Source organism: Protopterus annectens, chromosome 1.part2 (genome assembly GCF_019279795.1).
Source record: "Protopterus annectens isolate FY-2018-M chromosome 1.part2, PAN1.0, whole genome shotgun sequence".
NCBI classification, from domain to species: domain Eukaryota; kingdom Metazoa; phylum Chordata; order Ceratodontiformes; family Protopteridae; genus Protopterus; species Protopterus annectens.
The window spans coordinates 695,400,965-695,422,284 of NC_056727.1; the positions used below are offsets into that span (position 1 = coordinate 695,400,965).

Here is a 21,320-nt window from a genome sequence, read left to right on the forward strand (position 1 = left end):
ATACAGTAGCTTGGAAAAGGAAAGCAGTTTGGATAGCTTATCTGTGGACATGGAAACAACTACAGGACCAGATGATGGACTTTTATATAAAGGATGCTCAAGTGCCTTATAAAATCCGTCTGGCTTCACAGGGGACAGAGGTTGAGAGTCAACTTGATGTAAAGGTGGCAAATAGGGCAGCTAAAACTGGAATGACTGCAGAAGGTCGGAATGAATACATTTGTAAGAGTTCATGATAAAACTTTTGAACCTCAGATACTTGGAGATGATCTCATTTAAAGAGTTCCATCATAAGGACCACTGTATCCCCTTAAAAGGAGAATCAGGGGACAAAGTATCCTCTTCATTAGACCCCAAAACAAAAGGAGAGTGTTTTGAGAGGAATATGCTAAGGACTCTTCACCAGAGTCCACTTCCTCCTCACAAGAGTGAGAATCTCTAGCCCTCATAGATGAGGCGGATGATCAAGGAGCAACAGTAGCAGGAACAGAGAGTCCCTGTGGAGGTTTCAGAACCATGAGGGCATTAACCCTGTGGGGGTTTTAGAGCCATGAGAGTAAAGTCCTGCCACTTTAGTGTGTCCTGCATTCTTAGGAACATTCTGCAAGATCTGAAACCTAAAATTTTAGAGAAATTGTCTGTCTAAGCCTTTCTTTGTCTTTTTGCAACTGAGATAATCTTCTAGAGGAAAATGGGCTTCCAAGAGAGTTTTTCCTCACAAGCCTTCACTGGGTACGAAGGGTCCAAAGCCTGCTTTCTTTGACAAATCTGCTTTCATTTGACATTCAGCCATTTCTGCCCCTCAGCTAGATTCCTCTATCCTTCCAATTGACTCCATCTTTTCCTTTCTTTTTTTTTTTTTTTTAAAACAAGTTTATTGTTTTAACATATAAGAGAAATATCATAACAATTTTATACAAATAATTAAAAATAGGTATTATTATAATATTCAACAAAACAACTAAAGTATTTACAAAGACATCCACTACAATCAGATCAATTAATTAAACTAAAATACTGTGCTATTGAAATTAGAATTTTTTTAACAAATTTTGTAAATGATCCCATATAATAAAATGTGATGTTTTTCTAGTTGTTCTCATTCTAATTGTGCTTATTTCCATATGACACATTATATTCATAACATTTTTAAATTCATTGAACGAAGGAGGTGTATCTGAAATCCAGTTTCTAGTTATTATTTTCCTAGCCACTGCTAGGATAGACCATAACAAGGGAAGCTTAATCTGTTTAACACATTGAGGTACAGGTGTGTTGAATAATATAAGAGACTTAGAAATAATGAAATTATCTGTAAAAAGAGCCTGCAAAAATTCATTAATTGACTTCCAGTATTCTTTCAACTTCATACAGTCATAAAACATATGAGCCCAGTCAGCATTAATTTCTACATTACATCTCTTACATAGATTATCTTTATTATTAATTTTATTCATCATCAAAGGTGTATAAAAAGATCTATGTAAAAATTTCCATGTATAAAGTCTCCAGACAATGGAAGATGTAGTTCTATAAGCAGATTCCAATATATATTGTTTATCTTGTTGAGTTGGTGGGTCCCCATTAATAGAGGTGAAATAATTCCAGTATGAATCTACATTGTAAAAGTTTCTTGTCTGATAATTTTATGTATATATGAAAGTTTACCTTTATCAGAAACTTTATGCTGTAAATTTATTATCAAGTAATCAATCAGTTTTGGAATAGATTCTTTAACTGTTATAGACATTAGATCTATTCTATCAATGAGATGTTGTCTAAAGATCTGAACCTCTAACCAGCAAGTTTCTCTTAGATCAAATTCTTGTTTTAAGAAATCTAGATTTTTAACTTTATTATCAGATATCAGCTGATACCAGTACTTTAGATTATTATCTATAGCTAAATGAGCTCCTTCAGAAGTAGATGACATAAGCATACCCTGAGTATATATTATAGGGAATACAATAAAATTCCATTCCCTATACTTAGGGTGCATGAATATAAAGTTACGATAACTAATAATAATATTTAATGGGTAACAGACCATATGTTTAGGTGTAATAGGTGAAGTACAAAATTCCTTTAGCAACCACAACATGGAGTTATTTATAATCATATTTTTATGTGTTAAGGAGATTTTCATGAAGTGCATACTAATTAGCTCCCAATAATCTTTCCATTTTATGACATATGACCGATCTATTAATAAAGTAATAACTTTTATAATAGAAGAGATAATATATAAATTAAAGTCTGGAAAAGAAATACCCCTTGAGACCAGCTATTAGTATGTTTCTTTAATGCAATCCTAGGTCTATTAGGTGCCCATAAGAAATTTAACATTAGTGTATTCAGTTTCTTGATAGTTATTTTGTAGGTGAAAGTATTATTGATTGTATTAAGTATAAAATCTTGGGGAATATTATCATTTTAATAATTGTAAGTCTCTCCTCCATAGTAAAAAACATATTATTCCAGGTATTAAAAAGATTTTGTATATTAAGAAAACAGGTATTATAGTTATTATATATAATAGATTTAATATCTTTAGATAGTATTATACCTAAATAAGTTATCTGACCTGAGTTGGGTACATATTTAGTAAAATCACTAATGAGAGTATTTTTTCTTGTATATATAGGTAGTATTTTAGTTTTTTCTTCATTGAATATTAAACCAGAAATACTTTTAAAATTCATCATTTTATCAAATAAAGACTGCATAGAAGAATTAGATCCTGCTGATGTAATTAGAACATCATCTGCAAAAAGTTGAATTTTTGATGTTGTATTTTCTTCTATTTCAAAACCCTCTGTGTCAGTACTGTTTCTAATCAAATTAGCCCAAGGCTCCATTACTAAAGTGAATAATAGTGGAGAAAGTGGACATCCTTGCTTTGTACCTTTAAGAATGGGTATTTTTGTGAAACATATGTTCCTACCTTAATATAAGCCAGCGTTCCTTTGTATAAATGCTCAATTAAATTTACAAATGCATCAGAGAAATTTGTGCACTTCAGTAAGGTAAACAGATAGTCCCAACTTACTGAATCAAATGCTGAACCTATATCAAGACTAATAAGTGTTAAATCTTTCTTTTTCCTATTTGCAAAATCAATTAATGTTAAAGTTCTTCTTATATTATCAAAAGTATTTCTATTTACAATGAAGCCCGTCTGATCTATGTCTATAATGCCGGGGATAATTGTCTTCAATCTATCAGCAAAAATACTCATAAACATTTTATAATCAACATTAAGTAATGAGATGGGTCGATATGAAGAACATCTAGTTGGATCTTTATTAGGTTTTAAAATTGGTGAAATAAATGTATATTGCCAAGATGGGGGGTTATTAACTCAGTTTGGACCAGAATAAAAACCTTATGTATTAATGCATATGTAGTTTTAGAAAGGATTTTATATATCTCTGGTATAATACCATCATTACCCGGTGCTTTGTTTGATTTAAGCTTATTTATTTGTGTAATAACTTCTGTATATGAAATACTCTTGTCCAATAGTTTAATCTGTTGTTTATTAAGCTTTTTATTCATGTTTGTGGTTATAAACTCCTTTATTTTATCTTTAGGTTCCATGTTAATGTTGTTATGGTTAATCTTGTGAAAGTGATTTCTAAATGCATCCAGTATTTCTGGTATACTAGAAACATTCTTCTTTTCCTTAGAGAAAAGATTTCTTTGATATGGTTTTGTTTATTCAATCTTTTGTTTTATTTTTAAGTTTATGTAAGTATTTGGGGCTTATTGAATAAGACAAAACTTGTATTTCTCTAAAGTTATTTTAACTTTATGAGTTAAAATTTCTTTGTATTTCTCATTTAGTTTGTTTATTTCTTCAATAACTTTCTTGTCCATAATATTTTCTTTATTATTATGTTTATAAGAGTCTAGTTTACTTTGAATATCTAACAATTCCTTATCCCAAGATTTCCTTTTGTTATTATACCATCTGATACTTTGTCCATATAGATATGATTTTAAGGCATCCCAAACATAGACAATGGAGACTTCAGGAGTATTATTTATGTCTAGAAAATGTTGTACTTCTGAAAGTATATATTCTTTATAGTCTTTTAGCTGAGTTAAGTATGCTGGTATCCTTTTGATCTGAACATTATGAGTATTTTTATCATGAATTCAAAACAATTGAGTTATGATCAGATATAGGACATGAAATGATTTTGGAATTAATTAAATCTGTTACCATCTGGTTAGAAATAAAGACCCTATCTATTTTTGAATAAGTTTTGTATCTGTTAGAAAAAAGGTGTATGGTAATGATTTTGACTCTATCTGATTATTAATATCATTCAAATGATAAGAATTAGCAAAATCATTTAAATGTTTTGCATTAGATGTAATTCTTCTTTTCTTTATAGTGGTAGTATCACTTTCATGTAGTATACAATTAAAATCACCAGCTAAAATAATATCCCCTATAGAGAATGATATGATCTTATCAATATGATGTTTCACTGTATTAATACCAATTCCAGGTATCCAGTATACATTAATTAAAGTGTAAGTCTTCCCATTAATTTGTATTGTAACCATACAAAACATTCCTTTGTCATCCTGATAAGACTTAATGGTTTTAGGAATGGGCATACTTTTATTCCATAAAATAGCCACTCCTCTTTTTTCTGAGTGTGCTCTGAACTAACCAATACTGCATACTTATTAGTGGCTAGTTTATCAATATCTTTTTTCAAGAGATGGGTTTCTTGCAGGAAGACTAGATTGGCCTTGTGTAGATTAATGTATCTTATTAGGCTTGCCCTTTTACACGGATTATTCAATACATTAATGTTTAAAGAAATTCCTTTTAAAGATGTCATTTGGCATTTTTAAAACTCAAGAATCTTATGATCGAAATAACAAATAACAAGATAAATAATGTTACATCTCCTCTTTTAGGTGTACCTTTAAATATAGCTGTATTTATTAAATCTCTTATGGGATTTTATATAGGATTCAATTTTGTTTGTAGTGACAATGAGTGTACAAAATATATTGTGGATGTCAAAACTATATACATATAACAATGAACAAGTGAAAATAATGTAAGGATTAAACCTTGCATCCCGCCTGGAGTTGAAAACTCCAACTTAGAGCAGTATTTACTACTCAAGTTAACCCCCTACCCTAAGCAGCAGTACCTCAGCTACCACCTTATCAATTTAATACTAGTTATATTTAACTGAGGTTAACAGTTTTCTATTCAATTATCTATCAAGACAAAACTACACATTTGGTAAAACAGCATCATATAAACTAAAATAAACTTTTTTTCTTTTTTTTTTTTTTTCTCCTTTTTTTTTTTTTTTAAACTGTTCATACTATTATATAGATCTATGTAATATATAACACTTGAATTCTAATAGCATTCAAATAATCTTAATGCTAGAAATCAAGAGGAGAGAAAATTATGTTCTAACATTCATTTAAATCAAAAACTTTGGCTAATATGATTCAGACATTACATGCATTAAGATGCATCTATTTTCTGTCATGTGAATTCTATCAACAGCTTCCAAAAAATTCTTGAATTGTTTGTATATGAGCATTTACTTAAACTCATTATTGTCAATAGAGTAAAATATTGTATTCATAAAAATTATTATAAATCATATTGCATAGTTATGCAGATTCTCAGAAACACCTGCGTTATTACCTAAAAAAAAAAAAGCCATCACACACATAAACACAGACACACACACATACATATACACACATACATATACACACACACACACACACACATATATATACACATACACATATATACATAGATACACACACATACACACACACACACACACACACACACACATATATATATATATATATATATATATCTGATCTCACTGAGTTGTGTGTTAGTAGAGCACTATCCTACTTGCTGTCCCTAGAATAAATCTGTCTGCTTTATACAAAATAATGCACAGCAAACACATATTAGTAACCAGATTTTACAATCATGCTAACCTACTGCTTTAAAATATATCACATGACATTTCTTCCAGAATAGAGTTATAAGATTATTTATGCTTGCCAATCAGATGAATTAAATGAGTTATAGTAAAGTATATGTTTGGGACACAAGTTTTTAACACAGATTATTATGCTACTATTAAGTAGATTTTCAAAAACATTTAAATAAATGTTTCATTTTCTATGCCTTCTAAAATAAGATATTTACTTGCTACAAGAAACTACATCATCCAAACTCATCATAACTGACATATTTTATGAATAGAGTATTTTTCCTGAATCTGTGGTGTGTCAGTGTGATAACCTTGTCAATGTTTATACTAACTGCTTTCAGTTTCTCTGTGAAAATTCTGTGAGTGAAGCTTCTGAGGAAACTCATGGACACTATGCACGAGACAGCCCACATCCCAGATTGTCTCCCTTAACATTTTGACGGGAAACTTATTAAAACTTGTGGCAAACATTCATTTTGTCAATAGAGTAAAATATTGTATTCATAGAAATTATTATAAATCATATTGGATAGTTATGCAGATTCTCAGAAAAAAAAAGCCATCACACACACACACACATACATACACACACACATACACACACATACACACACACACACACACACACATACACACACACATATACATATATATATATATATATATATATATATATATATATATATATCTGATCTCACTGAGTTGTGTGTTAGTAGAGCACTATCCTACTTGCTGTCCCTAGAATAAATCTGTCTGCTTTATACAAAATAATGCACAGCAAACACATATTGTTAACCAGATTTTACAATCATGCTAACCTACTGCTTTAAAATATATCACATGACATTTCTTCCAGAATAGAGTTATAAGATTATTTATGTTTGTCAATCAGATGAATTAAATGAGTTATAGTAAAGTATATGTTTGGAACACAAATTTTTAACACAGATTATTATGCTGCTAAGTAGATTTTCAAAAACATTTAAATAAATGTTTCATTTTTTATGCCTTCTAAAATAAGACATTTACTTACTACAAGAAACTACATCATTTAAACTCATTATAACTGACATATTTTATGAACAGAGTATTTTTCCTGAATCTGTGGTGTGTCAGTGTGATAACCTTGTCAATGTTTATACTAACTGCTTTCAGTTTCTCTGTGAGAATTCTGTGATTTGAAGATTCTGAGGTAACTCAAGGACATTGTGCATAAGACAGCCCACATCCCATATTGTCTCTCTTAACATTTTGGCGGGAAACTTATTAAAAACTAGTGACAAACATTCATTTAGCAGTGTAAATGCATCTAAACATGACAGAACCTCCACAATGTATTCCACAGATCATCACAGCCTCTATGCAAGTGAAATTAAACTCAAAATTACCAACAAGCAATAAAACTCAGCATTCTTCTCCCAACTCAATTTTCATACAAATCCTATTATTCACTGTGCCCACACAGTCTAAAGCATTTCTATATATTAATAAAGAAAAGAAAAAGAGAATAGAAAATAAAAGGGAGTGAGGCAGAAATAAAAAAATGTAAGAGAAAGCTGTAAGAAGTATATACAATGGAATGTTACTTACTGTTTATATTAATAGAGTTAAAATAAAACATATTATTTACTCTTATTTAGTTCTGATTATTATTAGTTAAAGCATGACAGATTATTTACAAACAAGCATAAGCAGTATAATCAAGAAAGTATAATTAGAAATAGCATTTGAAGAACTTATAAACTTTTACAAGAAATAAATATGTTATTATTCTATTAATGATATTTTCATTACTGTTCTCTCCTGCCCTCCCCACCCTTTACCCACTACATAATCTAAATAGAATGTCATTGTTTAAACAAAGAAAATAATAAAAGAAGAAGGAAGAAAAAAAAGGTAAAGATAAAAAATGTATCAAATTACTAACCTTACTTTTTCAGAAAGAAAAACAAATCGAGTCACAGCCTGCCATTAAATCCTCAGGCATTTTGACTGGTTATGAAACAAAACATTTCTTTGCACATAGAGAATAACTTTGATTAAATCTTTTCCAAAATATTTGTGGCTTTCTGGAAATGCAGGAACTATATTCAAAAAGATTAATAATGAACTAAAATGATGAGAGAGAAAAAACATATAACAAATCATTTGTTTTTAGTCTCTTCTTCTTCTCTGAAGTCTTCCAGGAAGCTTCAGTTGCCAATCTCTTTAATGAAGAACTAGCCCATTCCATTTCTTCTATTTTATCCAAAATCCTTTTTCTTTGACAAACAGTAAAGCAGAGTCTAAATCATCGAAGACCTTAGGACCATCAGGAAGGAAGATTTTAAGCTTGGCAGGAAACAGAAGGTATGTTTTAAAATGTGCTTTTTTAACTCCCTTATTAGTGGCAGAAAAACTTTTCTTTTAGCAATTACCATGGAAGAATAGTCATTGTCAAAACGCACAGTTGTCTCATTAAACTTAACAGGAGCTTTAGCCCAAGCAGATTTAAGAACCATCTCTTTATCAAAAGATGATAGAAATCTAACTATAACTGATCTAGGATAGTTTTTGTTAGAGTTAGTATTAGCTATAGATCTATGTGCTCTTTCGATACCAAAAGAGAATGCTTCTGGTAAATCTAAAGTTTTAGGGAGCCATGTTGTTAAAAAGAAGTAATATTGTTACCTTCAATATTTTCTGGCAGTCCAAAAATCCTAATGTTATTGCGCCTAGATCTATTTTCCAGGTCATCCAGCTTTGTTTGTAAATGTGTATTTTGTTTCAGCAGAAACTCAATGTTGATTTCCTGTTCTTGTATTTTATTTTCCATGTCATTCACAGCTTCTTCTATGCCTGTCATCTGGATCTTCTGTTGTTGCAGGTCCATATGTAACAAGTTTATTTGTTTTGTAGTTTTTTCTATGAAAGTGTCTATTTTAGTATCCATTTTATCCATCTTAGCAGTAAGTTGCTGGACTATAATTATCAGAGACTGAAGTTCTTTCTTGATGCTGGAGTCTTGAGAATTTGTCTTACTGGAACTCATTTCAGACTGATAAACTGACAGGAAAATTTCCAAAGTAATTTCTGACAGGAATATTATTAAGATTTCCTTTCTTTTTTAGATATAGTTCAAGAACTATATAAAACAAACATATTTAGAAAGAAAATTACTTCAAGAATTAATTTTTTAAGTAATTAATTCCTGTCAATGTAATGAAATTGGTGGAGCTGAAGAAATCTGCTGCTATCCTGTGTTCATCCTTGGCCACGCCCATCCATCTTTTCCTTTCTGGCAACAGATCACTACAGACTCTTGGGTGCTTTCCATTATCCACAATAGTTATTTTATGTTTTGGAAGTCTCTTCCCCCACTCTCAGGCCTTCCTTAACCTTCTCCTTGCTGTCTGCCTCATTTTACTTTGGTTCTTCAGGATCTTTTGGTACAGGGAACCAGCCAGCCTGTTCCCTCTTCTCAGCAGGGCAGAGGCTTTTACTCCAGAATGTTTCTGGTTCCCAGGAAGAAGATGTCTTGGAGGCCCATTTTAGATTTCTCCTTTCTCAACACTTTTTAAAAGTTCCTTCCTTCAGGACATTGTACCCCCTGATGTGGTTTCCATTTCTAGTGCCCTAGATTTGAAGTATGCTTGCCTACACATTCCTATTCACCCTTTCTTCAGGAGGTTTTTATATTTGTCTGTTTCTTCCTTACATTATCAGATGTCCTTCCCTGTCACTGTTGCAGTATTCTTTATACCTGGGATATCCTGACAAGGATTGCTTAACCCCCATCTAGCATACCAAAGCCTGTACACCTTCCTGGGATTGAACATCAGACATTTGTCCTACGAGCAAGGCATAAGATACATATGTGATATAAGGAAGCCTAATCTTCAGAACCTCTCTGCCTCCAGTGTGAATGCAGCTTCTGAATGTAGTCTATATGCTGTTCACTGAGCTGGTTCTTTTACCAAGCCTGTTACAGATAAGTGCCCCATTGATGTTCCTTCCTTTCTTTTTTTCTCCTTGTAGTTTGTTTTCATGTCACCTTGGAAGGAGAAATGTGTGTGTATGGGAGGCAGATTCCCCATAAAGACAGACAGGAGAAGTGCCTTTTTTGTTTGGGTGCTATGCATGGCCATAGTCTGTGTGGTATCTGTCGTCAGGCGTTTGTCCCTAAGACACTCCCCAGTCATTTGTGTTCCTTTTTCTATTTTTCTGGAAAAGCAGCATGTGAAGTTATTGACCCAGGGTACCATGGCCAAAATCCGCCCTTCCTGAAGTTCAGCCACCCCTTAAGAAAAAGGTTAAAGGAGCTTGTTCTGAATCTTCTGCTGTTCAACCACCTCCAGATGTCTCTCTTGTGTTAGAAGGTAAAACTCTAGGACCGAGTGTTGCTGACCCCGTTAGAGGCTGACATGGAACTACCTACTCATATGTCTGCTGTGGCTGTGCATACATCTGGTACAGATGTAGAGGGGAACACAGCTGATTATATCTGAAGGGCCTAGGGGTATTCCCCAAATTTTAATTAGGGAAGAGGTGGCTGATACCCTCATTGAATCAAAGCAGGGAGGGGTCTGAGCCTCCTAGATTTGTCAAACAGAATACAAAACCTGTGGCTACTGTAGTTATGGATTCTCACAGAGAGTGGCAGGACTTTACTCTCATGGCTCTAAAACCCCCACAGGGTTAATGCCCTCATGGTTCTGAAACCTCCACAGGGACTCTGTCTGTTCCTGCTACTGTTGCTCCTTGATCATCCGCCTCATCTATGAGGGCTAGAGATTCTGACTCTTGTGAGGAGGAAGTGGACTCTGGTGAAGAGTCCTTAGCATATTCCTCTCAAAACACTCTCCTTTTGTTTTGTGGTCTAATGAAGAGCATACTTTGTCCACTGATTCTCCTTTTGAGGGGATACAGTGGTCCTTATGATGGAGCTCTTTAAATGAGATCGTCTCCAAGTATCTGAGGTTCAAAAGTGGTATCATGAACTCTTACAAATGTATTCATTCCGACCTTCTGCAGTCATTCCAGTTTTAGCTGCCCTATTGGCCACCTTTACATCAAGTTGACTCTCAACCTCTGTCCCCTGTGAAGCCAGACGGATTTTATAAGGTACTTGAGCATCATAAATACTTTATATAAAAGTCCATCATCTGATCCTGTAGTTGTTTCCATGTCTACAGATAAGCTATCCAAACTGCTTTCCTTTTCCAAGCTACTGTATTCTGACAAGAACAGCCATGCTATGGAGAGGTATTGGAAAAAAGCATATACTTCAGCTACTTTGTTTTTTTGAGCCATTAATTATCAGACGCACATGACTAGATATGTCCTGGTACTTCTATCCCAGCTGGGGAGGGGGGTTGAATGACATGGCTGGTTCAGTCAGTACAACAACTTCTCTCTGTCTCTCTTCTGAGTTCTCCCTCTCCGGTAGCTCACCATTCCATTGATTGCAGTTGTGATGCAGCTGCTACCTTCTGTAGGGCAGCTGCATCTGTCTCTGTCATGAGGAGATATTCCTGGTTGCCCCCACAGGCTTTGCCTAAGGATATTAAAGCCAAACGTTTTAGATTCTCCCTTAGATAATCAGAATGTTTTTGGCACTGTTGCTGCACAAGTATTTAAAACCCTGCAGGATAAGGACAAGGTTATACAGGATCTCAAAACAAAAATATTGTCCCTCCTTCTCTAAGTTGCAGCAAAACTAAACTTAAATATCTTCCTTTGTCCATAGACAGCCTAGATAACCTGCTAGACAGAGATAAGAGGGTTTCTAAGCAGATGAGGCCAAAAACCTTTCTTCTTTTCCTGCTAAATCTGTCTCTGCCATCCAGCCTGCCCTCCCCCTTTGCCAAATTCTTCTGTCCCTCAGGCTGATGCTTTCCTTCCCTTTTTGGGAATGTATAACCACAGATTCCTTGGTTCTCTGTCATCCGTCACAATGATTTTATGGCTTGGAAGTCCTTACCTCCATTTCTGTTCTCCTTACTCCTCCTCCTTGCCATCTTTTTCAGTTTCCTTTGATTCTGTGGGATCTGGTGGAACAGGGAGCTATATAATATGTTCCCCTTGTCTCAACATGAAACATGTTTTTATTCCAAAATGTTTCTGTTTCCCAGAAAGGAGGGGATGTGGAGGCCCATTCTGGACCTGTCATATTTCAATATATCTTTCTCGTGGTTCCTTCCTTCAGGGTGTTGTCTCTTCAGGCCCTTTTTTCTGTTTTGCTTTTGCAGGCTTTTCATGTCTCCCTGGGTTTGAATGACACCTCCTATTCACTCTCTCTTCAGGGGATGTTTACATTTCTCTGTTTCTTCTTGTCTTTGTCAGTTCTCTCCTTTGCCTTTTGGTCATTCTACAGCTCCAAGGGTATTTACCAAATGTCTGGCTCCTGTGGTAACTTTCTAGAGACTTCAGGGAACCCAAATATTCCCTCATATGGATGACCTTTTGATTCAAGTCCTCTCTCACCAGCTCCAGATTCATAATCTACACTTGTGCTTCTCTTGCACAGTTGGAAGATTCACTCTTAATCTCAAAAGGTCAGTGTTGATTCCCTGTCAGGACCAAGTGTTTTTGGGTTGCGGGATTCAGACCATTCCAATGCAGGCTTCTCTTCTGCTTCCAAAGATCCTCACTTTGACTGCTTATTTCCATTCTCTTCTTCCTCTTCCAGATCTTCTTAAAGGGAATGTCTCCAAGCTGTGAAGTTCATGGCATCCACCATTCCCATGGCTCCTTTTTACAAAACTCCACATGAGAAAATTTCAGTTGTATCTCAAGACTGATTTGTTCCATCACTGCCACCATCTGGAGTTTCCAGTACCTCTTTGATGCTTTCTCAAACTCAGACTCTACTAGTGCATTCAGCAGATCTCCCTAAATCCAAGTCTGCCTTTTCAGGTTCCTCTTTCTACTCAAGAGCTGTACACAAATGTGATCCTATCACGGTTGGGGAGCTTCCTCCAACATTCTGAAAGTCCAGGTTTGTTGGCCTCATCAACAGATGTCAGACCACATGAATATCAAAGAGATGAGGGCTCTAGTCCTAGTTCTTCAGGCCTCTCACTCCCTTCAGATTCCATGTCCTCTGAAGGTTTTTACTGACAATGCCACAGTGATGAGGCACATCGACAAGCATGGGGGCAATTACAGGCTGGCTCTTTAGGCTTGGAATTTTGCAGCCTGCCATCATTTGGTTCTTCAGGCAGTTTACATCCTTTCAGAGCACAGTCTAGTGGCAGACTCTTTGAGCAGCTCCAGGACACATCATCAAGAATGGATGCTTCACAGAGAGGTGTTTCTGGACATTGTACATTGGCTTAGGATTTTGCAGTCTACCACCAGTTGTTTCTTCAGGATGTTTACATTTGCTCAGAGCACAGTCTTTTGGCAGATAGTTTAAACAGGTCAAAGACAGATCTTTATAAATGAATGCTTCACAGGGAGGTGTTCCTGTAAATAGTAAAACAGTAGGGTGCTCCTCAAGTAGATCTTTTTGCCTCCACTTTGAAAAGGCAACTCTGTTAGAGTGCCAAGTCCTCTGGCTTGGAAAGTGGATGCCCTGCCCTTTTCCTTGGAGGTGATGTTTTTACATGCTTATCTGCCCCTACCTCTGTTACCAACAGTCCTGCACAAAATCATGGGATAGGCCAAAAATCTTATTGGTGATTCCCTTTTGACCCACACAGCATTGGTTCCCCCTTCTATTTCAACTGCCAGTGGCAATCATCACAAGTTACCCCATAGGATGGTTCTTCTCACACAGGACAAGAGATTTTTCCTTTACTCTGTCTTGCCCACTCTTTAGTTGGCTTTCTTGATAACTTTTAGACACCAGTTTTCTGAAAACACGCTTTAGGTTTTGCAGTAGGCCAGAAAACATACTACTAGAAAATGTTATGTGGCTAAATGGAAGACATTCTCTGTTTGGTGTCTCAGGCATGACCTTGACCCCTTTTCTGTGGGTATTTCTACGGTCCTTATATATTTGTGTGACTTGCACAAGTCTGGTCTGGCATATTATTCTGTTAAAGCTCATTTGTTAGCTATTTATGATTGTCTGCCTTTGAATCCACCTCTTGCTTCTTGTTTTGAAGTCAAACTATTTTTGGGAGCTTGACTTTGTTCTGAAGAAATTAACTCAGTTTCCCTTTGAGGCTGCAGTGTCCTCTTTTTTGTTGCACTGTATATGGAAGACTGTACTATTAGTGGCTCTTCTACTAAGAGTCCCTGAACTTCAGGCACTCATGAAAGTTCCACCTTGTTTGATTTTTCACAAAAGCAGGATCTGTCTTCATACAAATCCTTCTTTTATGCCCAAGGTGGTCAATGATTTGTCTTTGAATCAAACAATTTATCTTCCTTTTTTTTCCTCTTCTCCACAGAATGCTAGTGAGAGGATTCTTTGCATCTTAGAGTTGCATAGACAGTGTTGGGTTTTCCCTAAACAAGATACAGGATATCAGGAAATCTGGGAAACTTAGGTTCATAGGTTGGTACTAGGCTGTCAACCCTAGGGCCTATACAAGCCTAGCCATAACAATTCCCTGGCTATTTCTTCCCACAATATTTACTTACTTGGGCCCTTGTCTAGCAGTGTTTTTTGTGTTTCTTTTCGTTCCAGGATACATACACACATACACACACACACACACACACACACACACACACACCCTTCCAGATTAACCACCCACCTGAAAGAAAATACTGAAGTGGCCAGAGAACTGAAAATATGTACTATTTACAGCACATGAAAATGCAGGAAAACTATAAGAACACATCTAAACTGAAACCACATCATCTGCTGCTTAGTGTATGTTAGCTTTATGATCACAGAAGCACTAAGAACGGGAAGAAGATCCATGTTAAACTGACAGGTTCCCCTGCTCCTTGTTTGCACAATCATCAATGCACTATGTTGTCTGCGCAGAAGGCAGCAGTAGTAAGTAAACAGTAGCTTTGCTAAGTGGGACATGATCAGCGGGATATAGGATGAGGCATCCAGTTGCCAATAAAGTGCAAGAGGTAAGGACAAAGGAAACAAAATTATTTATGTTAAAGTTAGTCCTGCTAAAGTAAATGTGGAAGTATTTGATGTAGTTGGTACAGCTAGGGGGCAGGGATCAGATGATACATGGCTTTTGCCCAAGACTAGAAGTTTGTTTAATGCGTTGTCTGTGCCCCAAAGTATCAGGTCATGCAACTAATTGTGTTGCAGTGAATGTAGTCTATGTCTTTTCCCCTTTAACTAGTAGTTTATATGTACTGGCTGTGTTTGAAGCTCTGCATTCTTTACACAAAGTTACTGGCTGGACTGTCTGTACTGAATCAAATGCTGGGGCTTTCTGTATAGGTGTGACACTAATTCCAGAAATGGGTATTGTTCTTTAGTTTGGTGTAGTCTGAAAGGATTGTACAATAAAGTGGCTATACACCAGTTGTGCTGATGCCAGGGCATTAGAAGCTGTAGTTCCTTGTTAGGCTGTAGATAGCAGGAATAACACATCACTGTATTAATCTACTGATATGGGTGAAATATTCTGCAGACAAGTGGTCTGTTAATTAAACCCCTATAGCAAACTTGTAACAATAATGGCAGAATGATTGTTATTGGTAGAAAATAACGGTATGCATTTTTGTAAGCCATCAAAGCCTGGTGTTCATAGAGACACAATTTTACAGTCAGTTAAAGCTTCTAGTAGGGCTAACTAAGTAAAGCAGCCATATAGTTGTTAGTGGTGTGCAGTGATAAACTACCTGTGTCATGGAGAAAGGGATATTGATAAAGATAGGGAATAATGAACATCTTATAGTATATTAGCTGCTAATTCATTTTTGTGTTACTGATTTATTGATTTTCTGATTTATTGTGTTCTTTATTCTCTTATGTCTAAGTGCAGTGACTTCGGATTTTCAAACTATTCTTTTTAATTAGGAGGGCAAAGTTGTAAAAAACAGGTCTTCTCAGTTGACTAGGTTAGTGTTTAGGGTAAATCCTTGTAAAAATGGCTACTGGAGTAGATGCAACAGTAGGTAATTTTAGTAACTATTTTGTGGGTGTGCATTAACAGCTCAAAGCCTTCATCCTTTGTGCTAACTCACAGTTAAATGAATGTGTGCATGTTTGTGTGTGTGAGATTGCCCCTTCTTTGGAACAGCCTTTCTATTCACATTAAGTAGAACACTCCCCTGGCCCTCTTCAAATGCGGTTTGTATCACTGGATGGGGAATCACAAATTCACGCCTGGGTGTAGTGCCTGTGTCCCTTATGGATAGGGGCAGTCTGTAAGATACTCGGGCATAGGTACAAATCCATGCCATCTTCTTGCCCCTTAGGGGCCATATATTGGGTAAAATCAGGTTGTTTTGGCTAGGCTCGTAATGGCTCTTAAACCATTGGTCTAGTAATCTCCTATGAAACTATGTTTGTATAATTTGCAGTGGGTGTGGGGGGGGGGTGTATTTTTTTTTTTTTTTTTTTTTTTTTACATTCGAGTTTTCAGGAGTTGGAACATATTGTCTTGACCATATGAATTTCGAGTTTTCAAAACTCAGTAATATGCTATAAAACTGTATGTGTGTGTGTGTATATATATATATATATATATATATATATATATATATATATATATATATATATATATATACATACACACACACATATTTACATTTGTACATCATATATATATATATATATATATATATCAACAAATCCGAAGTTCCCCGAAAAAGTATGTATAAACCAGTCCCTTAGCAAAAAATAGGAAGGAGAAACAAAGTCTGTATAGAAAACGCTGTTATATAGCTTCCCAGCAAACTGCGTTTCCGTCACACTTCAAAACATATAAGAAACTTCAATTACTTGCTCAAACAGCAAAATACTAGTTCTCAAATACCTGCTAATTACACATACCAATGTCCAAAGTAAAAAGCAGAGCTTATAACGCTGTTGTAGTGGCTTCCAATAGTAGCGTTATATTCAACTTCCACACATATACAAATTTGCAGCTTCCTGTGGACCTTTTCAAAGCTTTTACAGATACCAGCATCCAAAATGAAACTTACTGCGCTGTTAAATTAGCTTCCAACAGCTGCATAATATACAACTTTCAGCTTCCAAGTGTATAAAAGTTCACAATTTCTTATAAACCTCTTTCCAAGCGTTGCCAATACCAGCATCCAGGATAAAATTAAAGATTTTATTGTATATTAAGTGTGCGCTTTCGCGGTGTATTCAACCCCGCTTCATCAGACAAACAGTGTGTAAGAAACACCAAAAGATTTAAAAAGGCAAAGGATGTGACATCACAATCCCTTTTCTATTAACTCATTAAATTGTTTCATTAATTTAAAGTTAAAGTTATACGCATCTTTTCTACTAAGCCTATCTGATGCTTCTAACATCATACATATTGACCAAACATCCTGCAATATTAGAAAACAACATTGAATCCAACAGGCCATCGGATGGACCAATAGAACAACTTCAGCAAATGGAGAAGACCAAGGTTTCAAATAATATCCCTCTTTCTGTTTTATCTCCCGAAACTTCTGCTTCCTCATCTGTTTATACTACACCGAATGAGGCTACTAATGAAATACCTGGATCAGATACCTCTATCACTGCTCCTAAACCAGACATTTCCTTGGCAGGTGCTGTCAGAAGGAAAATCCAACTGGAGAGACTTGAAATCCACAATCCTGTGGAACCCCCTTTTCCAATACGTACCAACAGGAAGAGGTCCCTGGAATACGACAATGCTCGAGGAGCCAAAAGGAAGGATATACATCCAGCACAGCAACAACAAACACTGCAGACATTTTGGAACTAAATTCTTTAGTTCTTAACATATCCAACTATGATCTGTCCAATACAGAGAAGGAGTTACTCAACAAAGGTTTTGTGTAGTGATACGATCATGTATTTTAAAGATAGTTTCTTTGTTAATTATCTCATATGCTTCTTGTTGAAGTAACTCTTGCATCTTGAGACAATAATAACTTGTATCCAGTACAACAATGGGACCTCCCTTGTCTGCTGGACGTATAGTTATTTGATCATTATTCTTTAATTCAGACAACGCTGCTAGCTCAAAATTTGTAAGATTATTGATTTTAATATTAGGCTTTTGGTCTATAAATGTCCCATTATATAAATTGCTTTCTACCGCCTTAACAAAGACCTCCACATTATTATGTATTGTTGGAATAAATGTACTTCTTCCACGTAGTGGATGATTTTGTGTGCTATTGTCATTGGCAAATAATAATTTCAAGGAAATATTTTGTGCAAATACTCTTAAAGCTATTATAGCATGACTAAGATCCATATTTGCTGAAGGAATGAATGACATACCTTTGTTGAGTAACTCCTTCTCTGTATTGGACAGATCATAGTTGGATATGTTAAGAACTAAAGAATTTAGTTCCAAAATGTCTGCAGTGTTTGTTGTTGCTGTGCTGGATGTATATCCTTCCTTTTGGCTCCTCGAGCGTTGTCGTATTGCAGGGACCTCTTCCTGTTGGTACGTATTGGAAAAGGGGGCTCCACAGGATTGTGGATTTCAAGTCTCTCAAGTTGGATTTTCCTTCTGACAGCACCTGCCAAGGAAATGTCTGGTTTAGGAGCAGTGATAGAGGTATCTGATCCAGGTATTTCATTAGTAGCCTCATTCGGTGTAGTATAGACAGATGAGGAAGCAGAAGTTTCGGGAGATAAAACAGAAAGAGGGATATTATTTGAAACCTTGGTCTTCTCCATTTGCTGAAGTTGTTCTATTGGTCCATCCGATGGCCTGTTGGATTCAATGTTGTTTTCTACTTTTTTCTCGGTTTCTCTCCGTTCGGAGCTGTTCAGTTGTGTCCTCGAAGCCTTATCTGGGCCTTGGCGAGCATCCATGTTCCTATGGTTATTCCTGTTTTGACTACTAGATCGCGTTTGGGCCGTAGATTGCTCATTAGTATACCTTGGCCAAACGAATATATTTCTCGAAGCAAAATCATTGATATCACGTTGCAGCTTTCTTCTTTTGTTTTCCCAGAGGTTCCGTTCATATCTGGAAATGCGGTCTACTAGTTCTTGCATATATAATTTTGTGGCAGTGTCTCCACTGAGACCGATTAGCTGTTCTTGATACTCCATGATGTTCTTTCTTAGTTCTGTTTCCATGGGTTGAAAAAATTCAATCAATAATTGTATATAAGCTCTACTTGTGCTTAGGTTTATTTGTTGTCATTTTTGCAATAAAGTTGGATAGGTGTTCCCATAGGTAGGCATGGTTAATACTCGCAAACCTCGTGGGATAACACCTTTGTTGAGACAAGCCTCCATATGGAAACGCTGAGCTTGCAATCGTTTGAACCTGTACAGAGCATTCTCCGTCTCTTTCTTTATATTTTTAATACGTAGTTCATTCCCTGGTTGTTCTTTAACTATGTCAGAGGCATTTACACAGTCCATATTAACCAGGGGATTTACATTATCCTCCAAGATGGAACGTAATCGATTAGTTGTATCAGAATTAAACAAATCTTGTGCATTGTGATTACTTTCTGCTCCTTCCATAATTCCCACAAAGTATATCAAGAAATCCGAAGTTCCCCGAAAAAGTATGTATAAACCAGTCCCTTAGCAAAAAATAGGAAGGAGAAACAAAGTCTGTATAGAAAACGCTGTTATATAGCTTCCCAGCAAACTGCGTTTCCGTCACACTTCAAAACATATAAGAAACTTCAATTACTTGCTCAAACAGCAAAATACTAGTTCTCAAATACCTGCTAATTACACATACCAATGTCCAAAGTAAAAAGCAGAGCTTATAACGCTGTTGTAGTGGCTTCCAATAGTAGCGTTATATTCAACTTCCACACACATAAATTTGCAGCTTCCTGTGGACCTTTTCAAAGCTTTTACAGATACCAGCATCCAAAATGAAACTTACTGCGCTGTTAAATTAGCTTCCAACAGCTGCATAATATACAACTTCCAGCTTCCAAGTGTATAAAAGTTCACAATTTCCTATAAACCTCTTTCCAAGCGTTGCAAATACCAGCATCCAGGATAAAATTAAAGATTTTATTGTATATTGAGTGAGCGCTTTCGCGGTGTATTCAACCCCACTTCATCAGACAAACAGTGTGTAAGAAACACCAAAAGATTTAAAAAAGCAAAGGATGTGACATCACAATCCCTTTCCAATTAACTCATTAAATTGTTTCATTATATTTTTTGCTAAGGGACTGGTTTATACATATATATATATATATATATATATATATATATATATATATATATATGGGTCCCTATCTATTCACTGACACTCATTTCGTCGACAGTTCATTTCGTCGACAGAAAGATGTGCCCCCTTCAAAAATTGTTAGGTTGGGGGCTTCACACCCCATTGGGGGCTGTGCCCCCCACGCCGCGGCTAACTATATATATCAACTCCAGGGTTGCACAACATTGGGGAAGGGGGCACATCTTTCTGTCGACGAAATGAACTGTCGACGAAATGAGTTTCAGTGAAATGAATTGTCGGTGAATAGATAGGGACCCATATATATATATATATATATATATATATATATATATATATATATATATACACGGGTCTACTTCTATTCGCTGACAGACCATTTCACTGAAACCCATTTGGTCGACAGCTCATTTAATCGACAAACATTCTAGGTGGGGGGCTGCGCCCCCCCACACCCCCCCAACTATATATAACAACTCCACAGTCGCACAACAGTGGGGAGGGGGGCAAATCCCAGGTTTTTGCCTTGTATACTTTTGTCTATGAAATGAGCTGTCGACCAAATGGGTTTCAGTGAAATGGTCTGTCAGCGAATAGAAGTAGACCCATACACACACACACACACACACACACACACACACACACACACACACACACACACACACACACACACACACACACACACACATTTTACAGATCAAAATTGTGACCACTAGTACGAGATGGAATACTTTTTGAACCTGCAAAAAAAAAGTGAATGGTCATATGAGCAAAGTTCTTCTCTGTGGAGTTATTGCCAGCAGCTTTTTTTATGAAATTGTGGTAAGCAGGGTAAGAGATTTAGCACTTACCCCACTGTGCGATCTTAAGGGGGGGGGGCTTCCTTCCAGCAAAAAAAAAAAAAATTTTCAATCATTTTCGATTTAATCTAAGATTGTTTTTTTTTCCTCTGTACTTTGTCACGAACATTCAAGGTTTGATGAGAGAGAGAGGTGTGTGTGTGTTTGTGTGTAGTAACAACCACAGATCTAAATGCAGTTTACAAGATTCCCCTGTT

The 21,320-nt window shown here is 35.8% G+C and overlaps 1 protein-coding gene across 2 annotated transcripts in view; it reads left to right on the forward strand.

Annotated features, from left to right (window-relative positions):
• Positions 1–21,320, forward strand: part of TTC27 (tetratricopeptide repeat domain 27) — a 2,723,583-nt gene that overhangs the window by 1,265,041 nt on the left and 1,437,222 nt on the right. The window lies entirely within an intron of this gene.